Source organism: Cololabis saira, chromosome 6 (genome assembly GCF_033807715.1).
Source record: "Cololabis saira isolate AMF1-May2022 chromosome 6, fColSai1.1, whole genome shotgun sequence".
NCBI lineage: Eukaryota > Metazoa > Chordata > Actinopteri > Beloniformes > Belonidae > Cololabis > Cololabis saira.
The window spans coordinates 50904776-50912482 of record NC_084592.1 but is presented as its reverse complement, the minus strand read 5'-3'; positions in this window follow the sequence as shown (position 1 = coordinate 50912482).

Below are 7707 nucleotides of genomic sequence, written 5' to 3'. Positions count from 1 at the left end.
TTTTTTTTTTTTAACACTTTATTTATAGAAATTTTCAGATTACATTACATCAAATAAGAGAAAAATAGACAATAACCAATACATAAACAATATTACAGAATACAATAAAAGACCAACAGTGACGCAGACCTGTAAATTTAAAATAAATAATAAAATAAAAATAAATAAAATAAGGGGGCAAAGGTCACATCGGTACCATCTGTTACACTGTAAAGCTGACTATCTTACCAGGGAGGTGCATAAGCAAGGTAAGCGGGTAAAGAGAGCATCAGTGGTCTTTCATATGCTCTAGCACAGGACTCCATATCTTGGAGAACTTCAGGGGATTACCAGAGAGTTTGTATCTCAGTCTTTCCACATGCAGAATGCTTATGAGTTCCCTCTGCCAAGTCTCAAACTTGGGAGCTAAATCGGACTTCCACAGTTTCAGGATCTCTTAGCAATCCTCATACCATGAGTCAAAGCAGTACGTATGTTACAATCCAGGTTTTTCAGAGTATTGGAGTGTCCTAACAAAGCAGTTACAGGGTCAGGTGTTACAATTATGTTAAAGGGAGAGGAAAACCATTGGAAAATGAGAGACCAAAAGTTGTGTAATTTCGGGCAGGTCCAGAAAAGATGTGCAAGAGAACCTTCTGCTGCATTACATCTATTACACAGTGGAGAGAGATTAGGGAAAATTTTGTTTAACCTGGTTTTAGAGTAATGTAATCTATGGACTATCTTGTACTGGATCAGTTGGAGCCTAGCATTAATCGAGCAAGATTTAATGTTAGTTAATACTTCCTCCCATGATTCATCCTCGATCTCGGTACCAAGTTCACCTTCCCAGGCTTGTTTTATTTTGAGAGTAGACGAGTCCAGAGTACTTGAGAAGTAACCAACCAACCCTGAAATCAGGTGTTTTGCTTCGGGGGGGCCTAGGAGAGATTTGAACAGTGCATTTTTTTCAGGTGGTAATTCAGATGACTTAGTAGCCTGTTGAACATAGTGTCTCAGTTGTAAATACCTGAAAAAATTAGTTTTTGAAAGAGAAAATTTAGACTGCAGTTGTTCAAAAGAGCCAAAGTGTCCACCAACGTAAAGGTCTTTCAAACTAACAATACCCTTACAGCTCCACTCTCTAAAGGCTGTGTCTGTAAGAGATGGTAAAAAGTCATGGTTCTGCCAGATTGGAGCATTTACAGAGGTGTCTGGAAAAACACAACATTTTCTAATTTGATTCCAGATCTTCTGAGCATTTAACAGAACAAAATGGTCTTTCCTGTAGACTGCGGAGGACCTTGGGGAAGAAAAGAGGAGAGCAGGGACAGAAGTCTTGCTAGTCAGGCTTTTTTTCAATGGCTAACCAAGGAGGTGGGACGAACCCGTCCCCTCTCTCAAAACCATACTGCCAGTACACCATAACTCTGACATTGGCCGCCCAGTAGTAATGCAGAAAACACGGCAGACCCAGGCCCCCACAATCCCTTGATTTTTGAAGGTGGATTTTGGAAATCCTATGGGCCTTGTACCCCCAAACAAACGGCATGATGATGGAGTCGAGAAGCTTAAAAAATGATTTGGGAATAAAAACAGGGACGTTCTGAAATAAATACAAAAATCTCGGCAGCGAGACCATCTTGATAGCGTTTACACGTCCAATCATTGATAAAGGCAGCGTTCTCCATTTTTCTATGTTCTCTTTAAGTTTGTCCAATTTTTCTGTGAAATTCAGTTTGAAAAGGGCGCTTGGTTTTTTTGATATTTTAATGCCCAGGTATTTCACATAATCAGAGGCTATTTTAAAATTTGTGGATGACAGGAATAGTGGGTCCAGGTCTTTGGCTACTGAAATGAGCTTGCTCTTCTGCCAGTTAATAGTATAACCGGAGACCTCTCCAAAGGAGTTGATAAGTTGGAGTAGATGTGGTATTGATTGTTCAGGGTCGGATACAAAAAGGACTACATCATCCGCGTAAAGAGAAATCTTATGATCAACTCCACCTAGTGTTATAGGTTTAATGAAGTCATGTTCCCTCACACTAATTGCCAGGGGTTCTATAGCCAATGCGAAGAGGAGCAGCGAGAGGGGACACCCCTCTGCAAAGGGAAGGAGGGTGACCTGTCTAGGTTAGTGAGAACGGATGCCGTAGGTTGTGTATATATCATGCGCACCCAGGAAATAAAGCATGGACCGAGACCAAACCTCTCCAGAACCCCCGTGAGATACAGCCATTCCACCTGGTCGAAGGCTTTCTCGGCATCTAGACACAGGATGGCTTGCTTAGAAAATTTGGCGAAAGAATAATACATAATGTCCATAACACGTCTAACATTAAAGAAGGATTATCGATTTGGGATGAAACCCGTCTGATCAGTGTGAATGATGGATTCTATACACTTATTTAACGTATTTGCAAGTATTTTAGTGAATATCTTAAAATCTAGGTTGAGCATGGATATTGGACGATATGATGAAGGTTCGGTTTCATCCCTGTCCTGCTTCAACAAGAGCGAAATGTTAGCATCATACAAGGTTGGAGGAAGTCTTTCAGAATCCATTGAGTGGGAAAACATCCTGTGTAATATTGGAGTTATCTTATTTGCAAATTTCTTATAAAATTCAACGCCAAAACCATCTGGTCCCGAACTCTTCCCATTCTGCATTGATCTGATAGAATCTAGTATTTCTTCCGGAGATAGTTCTGCATTAAGGGCCTCCCGAGAGGTGTCGTCTAGATTTGGTATGTTTAGGTCCTTTAACCAATTATCCACATCACCTGTAGCCTTGGATCTATAAAGCTCCTCATAATATTCTCTGAAGCGAGAGTTTATCAGCTTAGGGTCTGTTAAGATTACTCCAGAGTGAGATTTTATTTTGTGGATAGCCCTATTGGCCTGTTGCCCTCTGAGCTGGCGAGCTAAAAGTGTGTGAGGTTTGTCCCCAAGCTCGAAATATTGTCTCCTAAGTCGCAGGAGCTGGTCACAAACCTGACGTGATAAGATCGTATTATATTCATATTTAAGTTTGAGAATGTTATTCAAAGTTTGAGAGTCGCCTGTACTTCTATATAATGGTTCTAATTGTGTGATCTTGGAGTAAATTTTGACCAACAGCATCTTGTTTGACTTCTTCAAAGCCGCCTCATATGCCATACCCATTTTTTATTTTTATTTTCCTTTCTTTTCATATTGTATTTAAATTGATATGTGTCCATTATCCTCTTTGAGAGTTTGTATATTTTCAATAAAGTTTTGTTTAAAAAAAACAAAGATAAAAACAGAACAACTGTGTTGTTGTTGTAGCAGTAGTAGTAGTAGTAGTAGCAGTAGTAGTAGTAGTAGCAGTAGTAGTAGTAGTAGTAGTAGTAGTAGTAGCAGTAGTAGTAGTAGTAGTAGCAGTAGTAGTAGTAGTAGTAGTAGTAGTAGTAGTAGTAGTAGTAGTAGTAGTAGTAGTAGTAGTAGTAGTAGTAGTAGTAGTAGTAGTAGTAGTAGTAGTAGTAGTAGTAGTAGTAGTAGTAGTAGTAGTAGTAGTAGTAGTAGTAGTAGTAGTAGTAGTAGCAGTAGCATTAGTAGTAGTAGTAGTAGGGGGAAGGTGGCTCAGTTGGTAGAGCGTTCGCCCATGAACCTGAAGGTCAGTGGTTCGAACCCTAGTTCCGCCTGTGTCCACCAAAGTGTCCTTGGGCAAGACACTGAATCCCCCGGTTGCTCCCGGTTGTCAGGCCAGCGCCGTTGTCTATGGCAGCTCCGCCGACGACCGGTGTGTGAATGTGTGCGTGCGTGTGTGGGTGAATGTTTGCAGTGTAAAGCGCTTTGGGGCTGTAGGAATACAGCTGGAAAGCGCTATATAAGTGTAAGCCATTTACCATTTACCATTTAGTAGTAGTATTGGTAGTAGTAGTAGTAGTAGTAGTAGCAGTAGTAGCAGTAATAAATTAGTAAAGTAAATTAGTAAAAATTAATGAATGTCGGTTTATAAGAATCTTTTTGCCCAGAAGAAAAAAAGACTGACAAAAAAATACCCATAACCATGTTCTTCTCTCTCGAAAAAAAAACACCTGTACCACGGGCTTTAGAAGAAAAAGACGCTACAGCGCGAGTCGGGATGCAGCGGCTCAGAAAAGCAGTGAAATACGTGCGAGGCGGTGCTGATCTCCGCAATTTGAAGCGTAAAAGCGTGAAACGTAACCCTCACGAAAAACAAGGGATTACTGTATATGAATACTCATGGCATACATACCTGTCAAGTTTTGGATTTAAAAATAAGGGAAATTTTCCACCACTCGCTGTCCAACCAGCCCAACCGAGGTCCAGTATTAGATTTTAAGACAGGTTTACAAAATATTTAAAATATCTACCTGTCAATCACTTACAAACTACAATTATGTGCTCTTTATGTACCTTTGTTGACACTGAAATGCTGTGGACATTCCTATGTATGTAGTTCCTATAATAAGGCGCCATTCTGAACACTCCAGTCCTCAAGTTCGGAGACTCCGAAGCATTTGATGCGTTCACCCTGTCTATCCAATCACTGGTAGGCATGCTTAGGACTCTGGAGGGACAGAACGGCTATGAATTAGGATGTGGATCTCACGTCGACCGACTAATGAGTAAGATGCCGCCAAGCTATCGCAATGGGTTCGTGGAATACTGCCTGAACCAAGCTATACTTCGGACAGGTACCGACCAAACCTATACCTTACCTGACTTGGGCTCCTGGTTACAGATGAAATCCCAGGCTAAGCGCATAGCAGGTCGAGCTGCTGCTCTCTACAACCACGAATCTCCCAAGCCAACAAATAAAGATCACCGCGCTTTCCATAAACCAAAAGAGAAACCTACAGCGTTTTTCCTCACTGCCAATGACGACCAAGGCTCCAAGGGACGGTTTCCACAACCTAAGCCCTCATCTAAACCTTAACCTTACTGTCCCCATTGTGACACTAAATAACATTTCCTGAACGCCTGTACAGAGTTCAAGAAACTGAGCACAGGACAGATTGTGAAGTGAATAACTGATGGACAGCGGTGTTGGAAATGCGGACGAATTCTACTCGAACTCAAATTTTACACCCTCAAGCGACCTTGCAACACCTGCAAAGAGCAGCATCTGACGGTACTGCATGATGTAGTGTGCTCATGGTGACCACTCCGAGTACAAGGGTGTACTTAGATAGACCGATCAGGTCCCCAAAGGTGATGCTGAAGGTCGTGAAAGTCCTTCTTCATAATGGAGATCGAGTACTAGAGACTTATGGAGTACTTGATGATGGATCAGAGTGAAGCATCATCCTGCCACAAGCCGTGCAACACCTCCACCTCACCTCAGAACCTGAAACGCTCAACCTTCGGACTGTTCTCCAAGATGTAGTGCAGCTTCATGGTGCTTCAGTTGCATTTCATGTGTCCTCCCTACCTAAACCTGGTGAGAAGTATCACATAAGTCAGGCATTTACGTGTGATACCCTGGGTCTCTCCGAGCACTCCTATCCAGTGAAAACTCTCCAACGGAGATACAAACACCTTCGCAACCTACCATTGCCTCACGTGGACCATGTCCAACCCCTTCTGCTTATTAGATCTGACATGCCTCATCTCCTGACACCTATAGAGCCGGTACGCTTGGGCCCACCAGGAGGACCCATTGCAGTCCACACCAAGCTTGGCTAGTCTCTTCAAGGTCCCATCAGCACTGACCAAGTTCCTGCGTCAGAGCAGCAGTGTCTGTTCACCTCAACAGTTTCACAGACCAGTGAGCTCTTCAAGAACGTCGAGCGACTTTGGCAGGTCGATACGCTGCCTTACGTGAACAAGAAGCAGGTAACCCGATCGAAGCAGGATCAGCAAGCCTTGACCCTACTCCAGACATCGACTGTCAGGGTCATTGTTTATGGCACACAGAAGTACGCTACACAGCTGCTTCGCCGAGCCAATTCCACAACTCCCCAGGCTCCTATGGAGGCAGTGTTGCCGAGCCTTCGAAGTACAGAGCGGAGACTCGCCAAAGACTCTGACTGTGCCAAAGTATACTGTCTGGAGATCCAGAAATTGGAGAAAATTGGCTATGTAGCGGTGGTGCCACCTGATATAGCTACAGTAACCACAGAGTCGTGGTTTATACCTCACTATATGGTGCGGCATAACAACAAAGACGGGATTGTCTTTAATTGCTCTTTCCAGTACAAAGGGACTTCCCTCAATGACATTCTTCTCCCTGGACCTGCCCTAGGTCCATCGGTGCTAGGCGTCCTCATTCGGTCCAGGCAGTATCCAGTCACTGTGAGCGGCGATATTAAAAGTATGTTCCACCAGATACGTCTTCTGCCAGCCAACAAACCAGTTCTGCATTTCATCTAGCGGGATATGCAGAGCTCTGAGGAGCCAAGGATTTATGAATGGCAGGTCCTGCCATTTGGCACTACGTGCAGCCCTTGCTGTGCCATCTATGCCCTGCAGCGGCACATCCAGGACACAGGCGAATCCAACAGCGACCTCGTCAACTGTGTCGAGCAGTCATTTTATGTGGATAAGTGCCTTCACAGCACCCCTTCAGAGGAGGAAGCTAAGAACCTTGTCGATGGTCTGTGCCAGCTACTCCACACGGGGGCTTTGAGATACGCCAATGGGCCAGCAATGTTCCGACGGTCATTGAACACCTTCCACCGACGCCAGATCTGAGAGTAGTGAGCTATGGCTTTCCCAAACCAGCATGGATCTTCAGGAACCAACCCTCGGATTACGTTGGGACTGCCTCCGTGACTCCCTGAGGTACAAACACAGACCGGTGGAGAGAGCTGAACCCACGTTGAGGAATGTCTACAAGGTACTTGCTTGTCAATATGACCCACTAGGCTACATTGTACCATTTACAACAAGAGCCAAGATTCTTGTCCAGGATCTTTGGAAGGAGCAAATCGGTCTGGATGACCCAATCCAACCACAGAGCCTGCGGGACAGATGGTTCGCCTGGGAACAGGAAATCCCTGACCTGACCTGATCCAGATGGAAATCCCCAGATGTTATGCACCAGCGGCTGCAGACTCACCAACTTCAAGCAGAGAACTTCACATCTTCTGTGACGCTTCTGAGAGAGCGTACGGGTCTGTTGCTTACCTGCGGACAGAAGATGCCCAGAACCAAGCCCATATCTCCTTCGTCTTGGCCAGATCCCATGTGGCGCCAAAGAAGCAACTCTCTATGCCTCGGTTAGAGCTGAGTGCTGCTCTCACTGGTGCTCAACTAGCCAGTGTCCTTCAAGCTGAGCTCACCTTACCTATCAGAAAGATCGACCTCTGGTCAGACTCCACGACAATTCTTCATTGGATCAAGTCCGAATCTTGTCGCTACAAGGTCTTCGTTGGCACCCGCGTGGCAGAGATCCAGAGCCTTACTGATGTGAGCAACTGGAGGTATGTGGATAGCGTGAACAATCCTGCTGATGATATCACGCGGGGCAAGACCTTGAAGGAGCTGTCCCCACCACACCGCTGGCACCAAGGCCCGAAGTTCTTGCGTCACACTGAGGATCATCTGCCAGCTAGCCCGTCAACCTATCCAGAGCCAGAGGATAGCGAACTGAAGAAATCAGTTTTCTGTGGCCACGTGACATGCAATTCCAGTCCTCAACTCCCTGATGTCAGCACGTTCTCCACATGGAAGGACCTCATGCAGGCAACAGCACGATCCCTCCATGGGGCGGCTGAACCCTAGGTGTAGCTCACC